Source organism: Pleurodeles waltl, chromosome 10 (genome assembly GCF_031143425.1).
Source record: "Pleurodeles waltl isolate 20211129_DDA chromosome 10, aPleWal1.hap1.20221129, whole genome shotgun sequence".
NCBI classification, from domain to species: domain Eukaryota; kingdom Metazoa; phylum Chordata; class Amphibia; order Caudata; family Salamandridae; genus Pleurodeles; species Pleurodeles waltl.
Genome location: NC_090449.1, coordinates 724416854 through 724435410, shown reverse-complemented (window position 1 = coordinate 724435410; position 18557 = coordinate 724416854). Strand labels below are relative to the sequence as shown.

The 18557-nt window shown below is 41.0% G+C and overlaps 1 pseudogene; it reads right to left on the bottom strand.

Moving 5' to 3' along the window:
• LOC138261821 (integrin beta-1-like) overlaps positions 1–18557 on the bottom strand; it is a 319596-nt pseudogene that overhangs the window by 143124 nt on the left and 157915 nt on the right.

Sequence of the window (18557 nt, the reverse complement as noted above, 5' to 3'; positions counted from 1 at the left end):
GTGTTTGATACCAAACACCATTATTTCCCATGCAGCCATCCTGCAGCTGGGTAACCAGTGATGACCAGTGCCCAGTGCATGTCCTTAGGATGGCTGCCTGGTCACTTGCAATATCTAATAATGGAACTGGACATCACAGGGGCATATCTGCTAATGTAGATATGTCCTCACATAAAATATATCACACCCTGTCTTAGGGCTCTAAGACCTGCTGCACATCTGACATATTATATGCAGTGACTTTGGCATGGCACAAAGTGAGCATGCCATGTCATGTTTTCTTTCATGGTTTGCACCATGAAATGCAGTTTGCAATGGCAGGCTGCATGCAATTGGTAGGTGGCCCCTTAGAGTGGCATACTACATGCTGCAGCCCTTAGGGAGCCTCTTTGGTACCCATGCACCAGGTACCAGGGGTGCCAACTACTAGGGACTTACAGGGGTGCCCAAGTGTATACCAATTGTGTGACAATTAGACCATTTTACCTTGTTTTTAGGGAAGCAGCACTGGCAATCGGGCCTGGTTAGCAGGAACCCAGTATACATTAGTCAAAAAACATCAATACCATTGACAAAAAATGGGGATGACCATGACAAAAAGGGGCACATTCCTGCAGTCTGGCTTTACCATAATAAATCTGGATATGTTTTATAATCCAAAGTGAAATACTTGATTTAGAAATGGCTCTTTCTTTGTGTGGGTTAGAGAATGCAGCAGAAAAGTTGTATTTTGCTGTGAGTTGTCTCATTATAATACATAAGAGCTCTTTTTGCATCCAGTTCCACAACTGAGTCAGGTTGGGGAAAGAATAATGGTAACTCAACAGATTGATTTAAGTGAAATTCAGAAAACACTTTTGGTAGGGATTGAGGGTTGGTACATATTACCACCTTGTCTTTAATTATTTGAAAGAATGGTTCTTCTATAGGTAATACAGGAAGTTCACTGACACGTCTGAGTTAAGTGACAGCAATGAGAAATGTGATGTTCCAGGATAGGAACTGAAGAGGACATGTGGAGAGGTTAAAATGTAAGGCTCATTAACCTTGTTAACACAATGTTAAGATTCCAAGCAGGGGTCAGAGGGACTCTAAGCAGGATAACTCTTTTGAGACCATCTAGAAAAAAATTGATTACAAGAATTCAGAATATAGAGGTGTATTCTCTATTTTGCACATATGCAGCGACTGCCACTAGGTGTAGCCTTAAAGAAGTGAACATGGAAGTAAACATGGAATTCATATATACTCTTCTGGGGTCGATATATCGATGACGTTATCATGATTTGGACTGGAGATATCACCCAACTGAAGGAGTTTGTTGAATTTTTAAACTCCAATCAATTCAACATTAGGTTTACCTGGGAATATAGCAACACTAATATTCCATTTCTTGATGTGGAACTCTTTATTCTTCAAGACAAAATTGAAAGTCGATTACATAGAAAAAGTACAGCTTGTAATTCAATTCTTCATGCAAACAGCGCACATCCGCGACATCAGATTTTTTCTATTCCCTATGGGGAAATGATACGTGCCAGAAGAAACTGTAGTGTTGAGTCAGATTTCTTTGAAAATGTTCGTGATATCACAGCTAGATTTAGATCACGGGGGTACCCTACTGGGGTTTTGGAGAAAGCATGTGATAAAATGATGTGTGTTCCCAGGGTGGAAACCTTAAAGCATAAAAACGTAGTCTCAGATAAACACATTAGGTGTGTAGTTGATTATACCCCTGCTTCAATGGCTCTACGGAGATGTATGAGGAAGTTTTGGTATATACTTCAAGCAGACACAACTCTTAAGGATCTTTTATCCAATTCACCGCTATTTACTTTTCGTAGGGGTAGAACTCTTAAGAACATTTTATGTCCAAGTTACCCCAAGTTTTCTCCACATGATAATTGGCTTACTACCCATAACAAGGGGTTTTTCAAATGTGGCCGATGTGGGATGTGCAAGCTTAGCAGATCCGGTATTTCTAATTTTGTCAGTCTGATGGGAGATACATTTTCTATCACCACCCACATCACTTGTGATAGTTGTTTCACCATATATATGATAATTTGTAAATGTGGTTTATACTACATTGGCAGTACTATTAGGCCCCTGAAAGTTAGAATTAGTGAGCACTACAGAGCTCTTACATATCGAGATGAGCGTTATCCCATTGTTACACATATGAGTCAATGTCCGAATCAGACGGACAGATGGACCTTTGAATTTTTTGGCTTTGAGACAGTTGGTGCCAATCCACGTGGCGGAAACAGGTAATTACAACTAAGGAAGAGGGAATGCCAATGGATTCTCAAGCTTAGAGCGGTAGAAATGGGGCTTAATTCGAATTACGAAGTGGAATATTTTTTAGACTGATGGAATATAACTGAAGGAATTATGTTTATTATATTGCTGTTTTCACATTAGTATATGGGTCTTCTCCATTTCAATAAATAACATTGCCCATTAAAGTTTTGTGGAGGGTAACCGTTGTATTAGATGATTACTATGCACTGCATTCATATTATGGTACATTTATTTTAAGCGTATATAAAAAAAAATTCTCTTTATTATATAGCCTTCTCCATTTGCTGGTGCTGGATCATTATATAGTCGCTATGATACTTATATAGCTGGTATTGACTTCTGTATTTCTAACTGACCTATCGCTGCCTGGTTTGACTTGAGAGACAGGGGCCAAGGCACTAGTGTTCGTTTAATTTTGGGATTCCTTGAATTGTTGCTCAGATATAGACATATTATCATTGAGATTATATGAGGAGATAACTGTATAATGGTATACTTCGGTGGATGTAATTACGTATGTGACTATTTTTCGTATTGTGAGTTTAATCGGTTTATTTTTACATTTCTTATATTGATTCCGATTGGAATCTGTCTTCTTTGGATATCATTTTAGGTTTGAAATTAATGATAGTAACTCCATTAGTTCCAGGATGTTTGGGGCAGTAATGATTGATGGTTTTTCTTCTTTTCAAGATGGCGCCCGCGAGTTGCCGGTAAATTGGAACTGACACTTTAACAAGTCGTGCTCTTTTTCTAGTAGTACGCGCGCCGGCCAATGGGCGGTTATATAAGGAGGTATCTCAATGTAGTCAGTTTTCTTTGAAGGCCGGTGTGATCGGAACTGCAAATCTGGGCTCCGGTCCATCCTATGTGTTTCACATAAAGATTAGGTAAGAGATTATTATTGTTTGTAGTTATACTGGGAGCGCTTTCAATATTGAGATTTAGTTCAAATACGATATTGTGCTAATCAGCTTTTTGGCAATATTTTCGACAGTAGAGACGTCGTGGACACTCTATTACATTTCAGCGCTGATATGGCTAGATGGCCATAAGCGGGTAGGTGCTCGATATTGACATCAGGGGAAGCACTTGACTATTATAACTTGTTAGCTACTTGTTATACCTCGCATTTTATTTTATTTTCAGAAGTTGATGTGATACATGGTTACTACAAGTTAGCAGCACAGAGTTTTCTCGTATTATTTTCGATCGAGGTATAACAATTTCACGGGGGTTTTATACTCTCTCGAGACATTGCACACTGGTTATTGGGATTTTTTGGGGGGGCATTTCGATGGGTCACGTGTAGATATTGTTCACACTTACTATATTTTGAATTTAGTTCACATTTTTATCATTGATAGTTGGTCAACTGTGGGTGTTGCCTTGGTTTTCCTTTCTCGCTTGTCACACTGGGCTGAGATGGTTGTGATCTCTAATATATATTTATATGTTATAGCATTTATTACATGATTAGTTTCTGAATTTGATTCTAATTGTATAATAATGTAGAGTTGGATTTCTGTTCGGTGGCATGCCTTATTTCTTGCTATGATAACTAATTTCAGTAATAGAATACGTTTAAATATGCATTGTTATCCTTAATTTTAATTTACACATATATTGTATTTTGGGTTCTTTACAGCCTTGATAAAGTCACGGGGAGTACCTACTCCCATGACGAAACACGTGTTGGCTGGTTCATTATCACAATAAAGGATGGATTCGTCAATCAACCTGATGTTTATTGGACTGTGTCAATTTACATTTTTCCAGTGAATGTTCTATTAATCATTTAATTAATTTACATTGTTTGTTAGAGCTTTATTTAATACTAAATTGATATATAACATGAGTGCCTAGGTCTCCAATATTTAGTAGCCTTAAAGAAGTGAAAGCTAACCCAGAGGTATGTAAATGACATATGTAGCAGACTAGATTTTTAGCATTTGCTGTTAAGGGATCACTGCTTTCAATGGCAATAGTGAGCAAAACGTTTCTGCTTTGCTGCATAACAAGTTCTAGTAGTGGGTCTTCTTGCTTCCTTAAGAATATCCATACACTGCTGAGGTAGATTTAAATATCCAAATGCTAAGATCTCAGGAGGCAGATTGCAATATTGAGAGATCTGGGGTTTGGATACTTTAATGTTCCCTGATTTTGGGTTAGAAGGTCCTGCCAATTGGGAAGTACCTGGTGTAGGACTACTGAGAGTTCCAGGAGAGTGGTGAACCATGGTTGTCTGGCCCATGTGAAGGCCACCAAGATGAAGTTTAAGGAAGTCTGCCGAAGTTTGCGAATCACAAACGGATGCACTGGAAAAGGTGGAAAAGGGTAAGCAAATATCCCCAACAAGCTCATCCATAGTGTGTTGCCCCGGGACGGTGGGTGTGGGAACCTGGAGGCAAAGTTTGGGCATTTGGCATTTTCTGCTGCTACGAATAGGTCTATGTCTGGGTGATCCCACTGTTGGAAAAATGGGTTGAGAACTTGTGAATTGAGCTCCCACTCATGGACTTGTTGTTGTATCTTTCTGAGGTGAACCACAAAGTTGTTTTCCACCTGTGGTATGTATTCTGCTAAAAGGTGAATGTTGTGTTTGAGAGTGTACATGCAGATAGTCTAGGCTAGCTGAGGTGACCTAGTGCCCCCCCTGTTTTTGTAGCTAGTCCACAGTAGTCATGTTGTCTGTTTTGATGAGAACCACTTTGCCCTTGAGATGAGGAGGGAATGCTTTCAGTGCTAGATGAACAGCTACCAGCTCTAGGTGATTGATATGGAGGCGAGTTTCTCCATTGATTAACTGACTAGGCTGCTACTCTCTTCCCTGCAGCATCTATATTTTTTAGCTTCCTTGTCTAGTGGGGGCGCCTCACCAGATGTTTGCGAGTTTGCCCTCTTTCTTGCTGTTGCTACTACTTAAGAGTCAAGATGTATAGATTATTGTGGCACATAGTGCGTGTCAGCAGGAGATTAAAGTACTGGAGAGTGTGCCCATGTGCCACAGGTGGTGATGGACTGATGGGCGGTGGACTGGTGGTCTTGTCTGCTCTTTTCCTTTGCTTTGGCTGTGGCTAAATCTCCAAATCTTCTTCGAAGCTTAACTGTATCTTAACTGGCTTTTTCTTTGCCCGAGGAGGTGTTGCCAGTATTCAATAGTGTCTGATTGAATATGTATCTGTTTTTGCCTGAAATCAATGCGTTCCTGTGGCCATTGAAGCACATGTTCTACCGTTTTAGAACTGTCTGTTTGTTAGGAGCTGGGTTGAAAATTCAGGTCCGAAGGCTTCAATGCCGAGGCAGGTGTTTGACACTGAAGATGGTCAAGGTTTCAGTCCCGGGGCTGTCGACTCAGAGTCTCGGGTCGAGGCCCACCACTGATGATTGTGTCCTTTGAGCTGCACTTTCAGCGCCAAGCAAGAGCTGGGAATTTCAGATATGGCTGTTTGGTGCTGACCATGGCCCGAGGGCGGTGGTGGACAAGCATATATTTCAGTCAATCCGAAGAGGATGGTCAACCCTTTGGAATAGTTTGTTGAGGTTGTGGACGGGATTGAGGGGGCACAATATTCACAGTCTATCCTGGTGAAAGGTCCTGGATCTCGACCTTGGATCCCAAACAAGCCTGTGCCTTGTGGTAGTAGGCTTTGGGCTCAAAGATATTTGGAGTGTCTTCAATTGTGCGCCGGGACATCTTGAGCTTTTTTGTACACTGATCGTGCAGCGTCTTTTTTGATCGGAATGACTGGCAAACCACGCAAGTGAATTCTTAGTAATCCGGAGAAAGGCAGATGTTACACACCAGATGCTGGTGCTGTGTGGGAACTTAGCTTAGCAACGTGGGCAAAACATAGAGGTCATTTGTTTCATCACCAGATGGACATGGCATGGACAAAACGTCAAAATGAGAAAGGTCGTCCCAATGGGCGAAGGCCCTCAGGGCCTCAGTCGACTGGGAACGCATCAACGAGTGACCAATGTAGATATCTAAGTAACCGCGATCAGTGACAATGCTGACGTTCAAGACCTAACAAGTAGGAACCGACGATATTGAGATGGAGCAGAGGATTGCACTTCCAAACCAGATGGCGGAAAAAAACTATGTAACTATGGAGTCGAGGACCATGCACTTTGAGGAGCAGTCACTATACCTTGTGACTCGAAAGACTTATTTGAAGAAAAACAACTCGCAAACTTCCGAGCCCAACACTAGATTGCTGACTTTTGCTAAGCATTTGTATCTACAGCCATACATACCATCAAATACCTAGGTTTTATATTTTCTGAATTAATTGATAACTGTGCATTCAGTAAAGCAATACAGAGGAAGGAATATGTTACCCTGTAAGCATCTGTTCGTGGCATCTAGTGCTGTAGATTCATATGCTCTGCATATTCCTGCACATCCAGGTGCGTACAAGTTATTTTTCTTTGACAAATCCTCTTGAGTCACAAGGCAATGTTACTCCTCCTCTCTGTGATAATGCACATGGGCATCAACTTCATTGTTAAGATTGTTTTCCAGCAGTTGGGTGAGAATGTAATGTGAGTAAGTATAAGTAAAGAGATGTCCATGCATATGAAATTATAAAAAGGTATTGCAAAGGCCACAGGTGTCCGGGAGGAGGAGGGCGCATTTGAATCTACAGCACTGCATGCCACAAACATATGCTTACAGGGTAAGCATATGTTTGACAACATGTGTGCTGTAAATATACATGCTCTGCACAGACTATAAAGCAGCGCCCTCCACAAAGAGGTGATAACCTGTGGGTTCTGTAGTTGTTTGAAAAGGGGTATGTAGCACTGCCTGTCCTACATTTGCTTTTTGGACTGCTAACACATCAACACAAAAATAATAGTGCAAGTGTGTGGAGGAGATCATGTAGCTGCTTTGCAGATTTCAGCTATTGGTATACTGCCCAGGGAAGCCATAGAAGCTCCCATGTTACGGTAGAGTGTGCTCAAGGAGGAGTGGGTAAAGTTTGTTTAGCTATGTCGTAACATGTCTGAATACATTTAATTAGCCATCTAGAAATGCCTGATTTAGATACAGGCTTTCCTTTGTGAGGGGGTGAAAAGGCAACAAAGAGTTGGTTGGTTTTACGAAACTCTTTAGTTCTGTCAATACAGTACATTAAAGCTCTTTTTACATCTAGTATATGAAGGTCCCGTTCTGCAACTGAATCAGGTTGTGGAACGAATACAGGTAATTCAACTGACTGATTGAGGTGGAAAGTGGAAATCACCTTTGGAAGGAATTTTGGGTTAGTTCGAAAGGACTAACCTGTCTCTGTGTAGCTGGAAGAAAGGTTCTTCCAAGGTTAATGCCTGGACCTCACTGGCACATATTAGTGAAGTGATGGCCACCAAAAAAGTGACCTTCCAAGATAGAAACTGGAGGGGGAAGTTATGCAATGGTGCGAATGGTGGACCCATAGATCTGGTGAGTACAATGTTGAGATTCCATGCTGGTGGAAACTCTAGGTGGAATTACTATTTACAGGTCTTCCATGAATGCGGTAATAACTGGTACATTGAACAAGGATAAATGTTGTCTGTTCTGTTGGTAGGTAGTCACTGCAGATAAAAGTGTAAGCTAGACCAGAGGTCTGCAAATGGAGACAATAGTAGACAATGTTTTGAACAGCTGCATCAAATGGGTCAATGTGCTTATTGCGGCAGTAGAAAACAAATCTTTTCCACTTATCAGCATAAAACGCGGTAGCTGTGGGTCTACAAACTTCTTTGAGAATGGTCATACACTCAGGTGGGGGATTAAGATAACCTCAGGAGCCAAATTGCAAGGTTGAGTTCCTTTGGATTTGGATGCCTGATTTCTCCATGATTTTGAGTCAGAAGATCCAGGTTGAGGGGAAGATTCTTGTGAGTCACTACAGAAAGCTTGAGTAGTGTGGAGTACCATGGTTGTCAAGTCCAAGTGGGAGCTATCAGAATGGGTGTGAGAGATGTCTGCCTGAGCTTCTGAACCACAAATGGAAGAAGAGGTGGAACAGTGGAGGCAAATATCTCTGACCAGTTCATCCATAGATTAGTGCGCCTGGTCTGCTGTGAGAATGATCTGGGGAACAGGGTTGAAGAATAGCTGCCCCTTTGATAAGTTTTGTGTGTTTCAACACTGTAAAGAGTGATTAGTGCAGCTGTCTAACATCACTAAATCTTGTAGCTGACCCTGTGACTTAGACCATTGGCTCATCAACATTTATGCAGCAGGCGCATACGTAGTCTTACATATGGTACTACTGCACTGCAAAATGCCATCATGCCTAAGAGTCGCTGAACTGTTTTGAATGTTATGTGTTGATTGGGGTGAAACTGTTGTAGCAGCATGTTGTAGCAGCACTGTGATGTTCTGGATCCTGGCTGCATTTGGGTAGGCTAATCCCAGTTGTGTGTTGAGAATAGCCCCTGATACGGCTGAATCTGTGAAGGATGAAGGTGTGACTTTTGTATGTTGAGGGTAAACCCCATTTGATGGAGAAGGTGTAGAGTGGTCTGAGGGTGTAGACCCAACAAAAGTGTGCTGGCTTTGATGAGCCAGTAGTCCAGATATGGGAAGACTGGATGTCCTGTCTGCACAGATATGCTGCGACTACTGCTAGGCATTTGGTGAACACACGGGGCATGGCAGTGACATAAAACAAGAGAACTTAGAACTGGTAATGTCTTCCCGCTATAACGTATCTAAGGTATTTGCAGTGAGCTGGATGGATTGGGATGTGAAATTAAGCGTCCTTTAAGTCTTGTGCAGACATATAGTCACCCTGTTGTAGCAGAGGGATCACGTCCTGAAGGGTTACAATACGCAAGTGCTCTGATAGGATGTAATGATTTAACGGCCTGGTTTAATAGAGACCAAAGTGATCCATCTTTTTTTGGGTGCATATTTCTGAGACTTGCTGTTGAAGAGGGACAGGCTCTATGGCTCCTTTGTGCAAAAGAGCCTGTTCTTCCTGTTTGAGCAAGGTTTGATGTTATATGGAGAGTTTGTGTCTGTGAGGTGGAATGTCTGGAGGTGCTTTGATGAGCTCAGGCAATAACCATGATGGATAATATCCAAAACCCACTGGTCTGCTGTTATGGTTCTCCAGGTGGGGAAGAAATGTTGTAGTCATCCAGAAAGGTTTAAAAGTTCAGGGGGGAATGAGGAAAGAGTCTCTGTTTGGAGGTGGAGGGTGTGGAGCGAGGGGAGGCACCCTCTACAGGACCTTTGTAATGTTTTCCTGTATATGTGTTTCTGTAATGTCTTCTTGAAGGGGAGGTCTGATGCTGTTGCCTGTAGGAGGAGGAGGTAGAGACATCTGATGGTGTAGTTTTGGTGCCCTGTTTGTATGTGGGACACAGAAAAGAACCACAAGGAATGGGGATTTGGAGCACCCCTATTGATTTAGCAACCTCTGTGTCCTTTCTCATCCTTCTAATGTTTGTTCCACCTGGGGACCAAACAGGTGTTGCTTGTCTCAAGGGACATTTAGGAGAGTCTGCTGCACCTGTGGCTTAAAGCCAGATATGCATAGCCGAGCGTATGTACGCAGCAGTACGTAGGTATTGATGCCCCTGGCGGCTGTGTCCACCGAGCCATGGGCACACCTGATTGAATTATTTGATATTAGTTTGCCCTGACAGAGGTCGGTGCACAGGTATTTTCGCATGGCAGCTGGGACACAATTGAATGGAATCCATTCCATTAGCAGCATATCATTGGTCGAAGCCGATGAGATGAGAAAAGGTCCAAAGCCCATGACTGGAAAAAGCTGAATCGACGGGTGATGGTTTTCTTCTGTTTTCAAAGGACGACGGTGGAATGCAAACAAAAACAATACCGACGGGTATAGAGGTCAACAACGAACAAAAGGGAGCCCAAAAAAGGCCTTGAACTAGAGGGCCAAAGAGCACATCCGAACCTCATGGCAGAAAGAAAACAACTTAACAATGGAGTTGATGTCCATGCATACTATCACTGAGGGGAGGAGCCCCTTTTCCTTGTAACTCGAGAGATTTCTTCACAGAAAAACAACTTGCACACATCCAGACCCAACACTGGGCGGCAGGAGTATTCAGAGCATATGTATCTATAGCCACACATTTCATCGAACACAATGATGTGTTATCAATGCATACTCCCTCAAAGAGTGCAAGGTAGCCCCTAGGTTTTTGGCTTGGTTGCTGAATGTGTTCACTAAGTAGAGGCTAGCCACATTTCTAATTTTAGGGACCAGTGGGTCTGCCCTAAATTTCATATCTCTGTGAGATTATGAAACATCGAGAAAGGTCAAGAAAGAGCATCTGCATAATTTAACAATGAATGACATTACAAATCCTAGACTGTGTATAGCACGGACAACAATTTTCTACCAATCAAAATTGTCTGCATCAACACCTACCAATTCTAAAATCTGAGGTAATTTTCTTCATTTCACTCATGAGAGCAGTTCCAAGACTTTTCACGTTCTCTAAATCATCCTTCATTGAAAGTGACACATCCATCAGATAATACAGATCAATTGGGTAGTCTCAGCTCTCTTGAATTTTAAAGTAAACGTTTGCGGTTCTCCTAGTAAAAGAAAAAAAATAATCAAATAGAGGAAACAAAATACTGACATGCCTTTACTTTCAAGGATAGGCCAAGCCAATGCACCTTTAAATGTACATATATGTTTAAAAAAAAGTTAAGTGCAAAGGTTTTAAACATTAACAGTCATACCAATACAAATCTAAAAATTAGTTAAAAAGTGCACGGTAGCGGTAGTCAAAATATTCGGGTGAACTTTACCACAGGAGAAAGTTCTCCTTTTTTCTTACATGTGCAACAGATTAAGAGTTGTTTTGCATGAGGAGGGAAAAAATCCATCAAGGTTGTATTTAGGCACACTTGGAGGGACCGTGCCTTGCATTTACCTTAATGTATTTACATTGAGGAAATATATGGCCCAGAATACATTGCGAGGAATTCTTGTGCTGCAGGGCATTTTGTTGGCGCTTAACGCTCCACTGTTTTTCTTGTTTGTGTTTTTTTAATCAAGCCAGGGACGCTGTTTGCAAAACTAGCAAAAATGGACAGAACTGCTGAAATTGTGCATCTGCCTAATGTTTTTTTAAATAAATACATAAGCAAATAGATAAATAACTAACCAAAATAAAAAATAATTCACTCACTTGTAATGCAAGATAGCCATTTATTTTGTTATGTGCTGTCTCATGGCCACTACACTCCATATACACAGAAGAGAGAAAGTAATTTAGCAGGTACAGTTCGGAGTCCAAACAGATAAAAGGGAAACCACACCCTCCACCCCAGCATTCTTCTGTCACTATCCTAACTTAAATCATTTAGTTGAATGACAATATAAACTATTATGTCTCTGACATTTCCTAAAACCTCTATCCTCAGACCCAAACCAAGAGCATTCCAGACTTTGGGAACCTGTTTCCCAGGGACCCACCAATGTGCTCCGGACTACACAAGAGTTGAGCATCGGAGGATACTTACGGGGATGCTTTATGTTCCCATACACATAGGTGTAAAGCAGTGAAAAACGAGAATCGGGGCTCTGGTAGAGTCCAATTGGCATTTTAAGAGCTGGTTTGACATAGTCATGTTTATTCAAGTTCAAGCACTTATTGGCAGCATGATCTTCGATTTGGAAACCTTATTGTGAGATTTTTTGATAGCTTTATTAGTAGGCTCCCAAAAAACCCAATACAATAGTGAAAGTCCACTGCAACCAGACATTTTGTCAGTTCCATCTGATTGCTGCAAGTTGATGTTTGGGATAAAAGTGAGATCTGCATGGAACATTATATATACACACAATCCATTCTGTCTGTGCTGGGACCGTGCAATGTGGAAGGTTATAGGTCCCAGACTATAGAGGAAGATGATTAGGACTGTTGTGGGGTCTTTGCTCATCAATTAATGACAGGGTATTGACTGCAGATAACATTAGCAGGTTTGACGGATTATTGTGCAGCTGGATGTACAATTACCCAACAGCACTGTACATGGAGAAATTCACGCGAGTAAGAAGATGGATCTGATAAATAATGATGTGAAAAGGAAGGATCTCAATTGAGTTCTGCGCCACATTTTATGATTAAATGATAGATCAAGTCTGTGATGGAACATAAAGACGTCTTTCAAAATAGACCTATCCAGAGAGTTGATAAGAGGGTCCATGTCAAGTGGGCCACTTCTCACTTGTCTGGGAGTCATCCAAGTACTGCACCGTGGGACATGCAGACCCATTCTTATAATGGGACCAGGCACAACTATACGTTTCACATGCTTGCTTAAACTAGAACTGGTTGTAAATAAACGCCGTGAGATGAGGAAACGATGACTGCTATTGACAATCCTTACAATATTATCGAATTCGTTTCGTTCCCTCGAAAGACTGTTGGAAATGCCCGAACATGAAATCGACGGGTGGTGAGAACTACCTTTTAGCAAAGTTGAAGAGCACAATGTATAGGTACAATCACATCTCCCTTTCAGGCCTTCTGCATGTGTTGCCGTGGACAGATTGATGCATTTGAAGAACTACTCATGCAAAGGAATGTCACTAACGGGGTCTTGGGGTGTCAAGATGCACATAAACTGTAGGTGTCGCCAGCTTCTTATGTAATTTTGGAAAATAACAAAAATAATGTGCATCTACAAATAGCACTCATCAAAGAAATAATTTCTAAATCAAAATGGCTAAATAAGATTGTGACCTTAACCAAATAGAGAGGATCACATATAACTGACATCCTACAAATACTGGGGCAGAGATCACAGAAACAGGATACCAAAGAGTACAAAGTTGAAGAACCAACAGAGCACCACAGATCTCCTGGAAAACAAGGAGTGGGGTATGGGGGCCTTACTAATAAGCAGTAAGGGTGAGTTAGAAGCATTAACCATGGCTAGTGTGCAGAAATAAACTAGTTACATAACTCTTATAGCAGTTTTCCACTTGAACATGCTGAGCATATTTTGCAATTCGGTGGCCAGGAAATATAAACTCGTTATTCTCATTCCATTATTGGCTATGACCATGCTAGTTTCCAAGGGAACCCCTTAACACAGACTAGTGCTCCACAAGTCTACAGCGTGGACCCACTACTCAACAACACCCAAAAGCAGCACCATCCAATCAGGACTTCAGTTTCAAGGACAAGTGAAGGAAATGTTCAGAGACTGTGTTGGGACGGGGAAATGGGCAACAGTAGTTCCTCAAAATCGCAATTGCCGTGGTTTTCAAGGTCAGAGTCTGAGCACATCAGACAGACATTTGGAAAATAGCACAGCTTTTCAACTTTCTTTATTTTTAATGGCCCAATGCGATTGAAAGAACTCCATTTAACTTCGGACTAATGTCCAATCGTAGTTTCCCTTGGACTAACAAAGACCATACCTGTAACCAGTTTTTATGAAGGTACCGGGAAAAAAGCTCAGGCCCAAAACGCTCAAATTAAGAAGCCAAACCCTACCCCATACATGTCCATCAGTTGATAGGAGGTCGGATGCAGATAAATTTAAAAGCGGTCTCCAGTCAAACACGACATTATTCAGGAGTTGGGCAAGATTAAGAGAAAGGGACACAAGTGGCCCAATCAGGGATTGGAGTATAGGCAACGCAGTTAAATACCTGCCAGAGTCTCTGACAGACTCTTCAAATCAGTGAGAAGTCCACGATAAAGCATACAGTTGCTTCCTTGATAATGTTTCTCCAAGGATGCCTACTTCATTGCCCATCTAAGATGTAAATCTCAGGCATATGTGATTGACCATAAACAGTAATTAACCGTCCTCCCCAGAAGAGATTTGGGGGATGGTAGGTCCAGAGGGCTGGTCATTACACAATCAACCTATCTGATTGTGTTAGAAAAGAAGAATTCAATATTTTTTACTATGTACTTGTTTTGCACATCTAATAAAGATACAACCTGAACAGTACAAATGAGAGCTCATTACCTATGTACATGTAGGATGCAACCTCCACCTTACATATGGAAAGCATTTTGCTGTGGTATTTTGACCGAATGGAGTATCTGCTGCCAAGTTTCCATCACTAGATGATTTCTAAGTGAGTAGGGCCATGATATGCCAAAATATACGATCAGATGAAAGAGCAGACAACCTTCCGTCACCTGGAGAACATCCAGAATCATTTAAAGATGCAGCATAATATCTTTGATGACGAACGTAGGGCACCAGGATATTTCCAGGAGAGTTTGGAAGTGATGGATTTCTGGAAAGATACTGTAATTGTTTTGCACTGTTTTATACATTTAAATACTAAAAGATCTTTGTACCTGATCGAAGTTTTAATTCCATCTTCTGAGGCTGGATCTGAATGATGTCCTCTGGCTTCAGTTTTTCTGCAGTGTCTTGGCTGCGGTTTGTCAATGGTTTATTGTCATGCATTTTTTGGCTACCTCTGGGATTTTCAATTTCTGATTCTTTACATCCCTTATTCTTTAACGTTGCTATATCATCACATCTTTCTGAAGTTGGTTTCCCTTGTAAAAAGTCCTGAAAATATTAGTAAGTAGAATGATCATTACAAATGCCTAAACTGCTTTTATTTCATATATTAATTCAAGATAGTCATTCCTTGGAAAGGTTTGCAATAAGGACACAGCTTGGGAAAACACACAAAGCTTTTTCAACACAAATTTACATAATCAGAGGAACACAAGAAAACTCGAGTATGTAAAACAAGTCTTGTCTACTCTGCTTAAAAAAATTCAAATGCTATATGTAACTAATTGAAGCCATGCCACATAATTTGTAACAGGATAACTGTTCACCAACTAGTTGTACATGCATATCATTCATATAAATATACATATAAATACAAATATATACACACACATAAATTTACACATACATATTGATATATAGTATACATAACGAGTAAGCGTGTAATATTGTTAATTTCTGTCATCAAGGGGTTCTCATAACATCATTAATTACAAGGACAATTGGTTTGCAAAGGACATTAAAAATTAAAAACCAAATATAGGACCATATTACACAGGTTACCAGTCATGCATTTTATTTATACTACAAGTTTATTTTGGGTTAGCTTGAAATAGAAAAAGGAAAACGTTTAACTACAGACCGAAACAAGCATTTGCAATGCAATGAGTCTTGCAATTGCTCCAGTTAGAGCTACTGGCGTTGTAAATTCCTAACTGGACTTTTCTTGCCACATGAATTGAAAATGAAAAGTAAAATATTAGTTGAAATAGGCGAGCCAAATCAAAGCGCCATGGACGCCATGAACATGAGCACGAAGGAGAGACACAAAAAGAAAAAGAAGTTCGCTCACAGTCAAACACATCGGCAATCGTTCAATTATCTATGTAACAGGGTCTGTCCGCAAGGCGGTATCAAAACCTCCCCAAGGACAGACAAACGTAAAGCATTTACCAATAATAACAAAGGATTTTTGAAAGGCAAGCCCACGAGTGAGTGAAAGTGATGGGCTTGAGGTGGGCGTGGTTAAAATCCCACAATACTTATAGCAGGTCAAAGCGCTTGTGAGCTCGACCTAAAAACTGTTGAAGCTGTTTTCTTCAATGCACAGTTAACAAAGGACACTGACTTGAAATTAGAACGTTTAGGTTTTGTTTACCTTTCATGAAAAAAATTGTTGAGAAACAAATGCATAGTGTTAAATGAAAGGGAAATTATGCGATACTGTAGCTGCTGTACTTACTGCATACTGTAAATAACCTACAGTTGTCACTTACGTTGCATAAATGCAGGAGTTAAAAATATTTGCAAGCTCAACTGGATCAAAACATTATTGCTGGAGAATGTGACATAACTTGCCTCTGAATGCTGCATAATTTAAAAAACCCTGCTGCATATGTTGGCATCCCTCGCTACACAATCCTAGTAGCCCTAGCAATGGTAAAGATCTGCTGAGTATTCCGGGGGCCTGTTATTGTGATGATAAAACTTGTATTTCAGGGTACCCTGTAAAATATACAGCTGAATTTAGTACAATGAAAGCACCCACAAATGGAACGCACAGGTCTTCAAACCTTTTTCTCCAGAGCCCTGATTAGGGAGAACATAATTTGTTTGGGTATCCTGCGGTGATGTAACCTATGTGTTTATCAGGGGAGAGGAATTTAATCAAATATCTACATGTCCCTTTGGTGCCATGTGGTGCGGCGACAAATTATGGCAGCAATCTCATTATTTAAGAGCTCTGATAAATGCTTCTCTGATTATGCCAGGGCTAATACTATAGTAGGGCTTGAATACTAGCAATTTCAAGCCCTACTACAGTCATTTCCTTATTTTGCCACCTGTCTGCAGATCTACATACTGGGGCTGGAGGAAGCAGTAAGTATTAGTTCCAGGGCTGGAATGCGTACGAGTCTGTGCAAACCTACTAACCTGCATGTTTTAAGGATTTTCACCAGCTCTTCTCTAATCTTTTCCCATACTGAGAAAGGTTGGAAATTTACTTCTGACAAGGGTAGAAGTAGAAGTTCTTCCAGGGTTGGGAAAAAAGTGGTTGAAGAGAAAGTGAACTTGTAAACTCTGAGTAGATTTTTGCTTGAGCAAATCTACGTAAGCATATTTGCTCAAGCTAAAATACAGCTCACAAATATTTTCTAGGAATACGATTTCTTGGTCTACTTCTGTAAATTCATGTGAATTAATTAAAGCCACTAATGGAAAGACATTTATCATGGGTGCACTTCTGTTACTTTTTTAAAGAACTGGGCACCTAATTAGCTCTGGCGTTTACCAAGACATTTTGGGCTAGATGTATCATTTATCTGGATAGAGAATACCTAATTGCGAATTTTCTGTGAATCACAATTAGGTAATCGTTATTTGAATGTATGAAACTCCAGGAGTTTCATTTAGGGCTTCCCAATGGCTTGCAAATCGACCTACATCATTTATATTCATGAGGTAGGTCGCAATTTGCGACCCATTGTGAATGGCTACAATCACCTGGATAATGGCCAGCGGGGCTCATACCACCATGTCTGTGATTGCTTTTAAATAAAGAAATCTTTTTTTTTTTTTTAATGCAGCAGGTTTTAAAAGAAAAATGAAATGTTTTATTTTCATTTTTTTAAGAGTAGGCAGTGGTCTGTGCGACCACTACCTGCTCTTCAAAAATGTTTTTGCATGCATTCACAAAGGAGAAGGGGTCCCTTGGCGACCCCTTCCTGCGAATTGGTTACCACCTACTTGAAGTAGGTGGTAAAATGTGAATGTTTTGCAACTGCATTTCGGTCACAAAATATTCCTACATTCCGATGTGATTCGCTATTAGGAAAGGATGCCCTTCACACGTCCCTTCCTGATCAAATTGTGATTCAGTAACAAGTTACCAAATTGCAAATTGGGATTGATACATACCAAAATGCATTTTTGCAGTTGCAAACGGCCCAATTGGGCCGTTTCCGACCGCAAAAATGCTTGATACATCTGGCCCTTTGTTTTTATTAATTTCAATTTCTTTCTCTCTATCCATCTATTGGCTGGCTTAGCTCTGAATGATAGCATTCTGCTCTTCCCGCAAGGAGCATATAGGCACACAAAGTAGTTTTGTTCCCTTCCAGGAACTACTGTGGAAATTAGTGCTTTTTAAAAACAAAAAAAACTTTTTTTGCTTTTTGCCAGTGTTTGTTACAATGGTGAGGGCCTGGCAGCTCCCACAACAATAAAGTGCCACAAAAGCCATGTCAAAACAAGACATCCATTTACAAAACCAAAAGACTGACAACCAATGCCGGATTGGTTTGCGTTGCCAGTGTTTGTTTATTTTAATGTTTCTCATAATCTTGTAGAAAAAGGTCACATGGATTTTCCATTATGAATATGTTTTTAAATATTAGCATGCATCAACACATTTAACCCCTTGGGTGCAGGCGTCGCCCATTGGCCGACGCCCGCACTACCTTCCTGGTGCGGGTCATGACCAGTGGCCGACGCTGACGTCACCATGTTGAAAGCCGCTTCCTGCTCCGATGGGGAAAACGGCCCCAAACGGCCTTCCCCACGTTCGGGAAGGCCTTGTAAGAAAGGGGAGACTCTCCCCTTTCTTACGAGGCCTTCCTGAAAGTGTTTCCTGGCCCACGATCGCAGCACAGCTGTGATCGGGGGCCCGGAAACACCACTTAACACCTGGGATTTCACTTGGGGGGGGTCGGCCCCCTCGGAAAACGGGCCACCCTTTTTAAAAAGGTAGTTGCCCCCT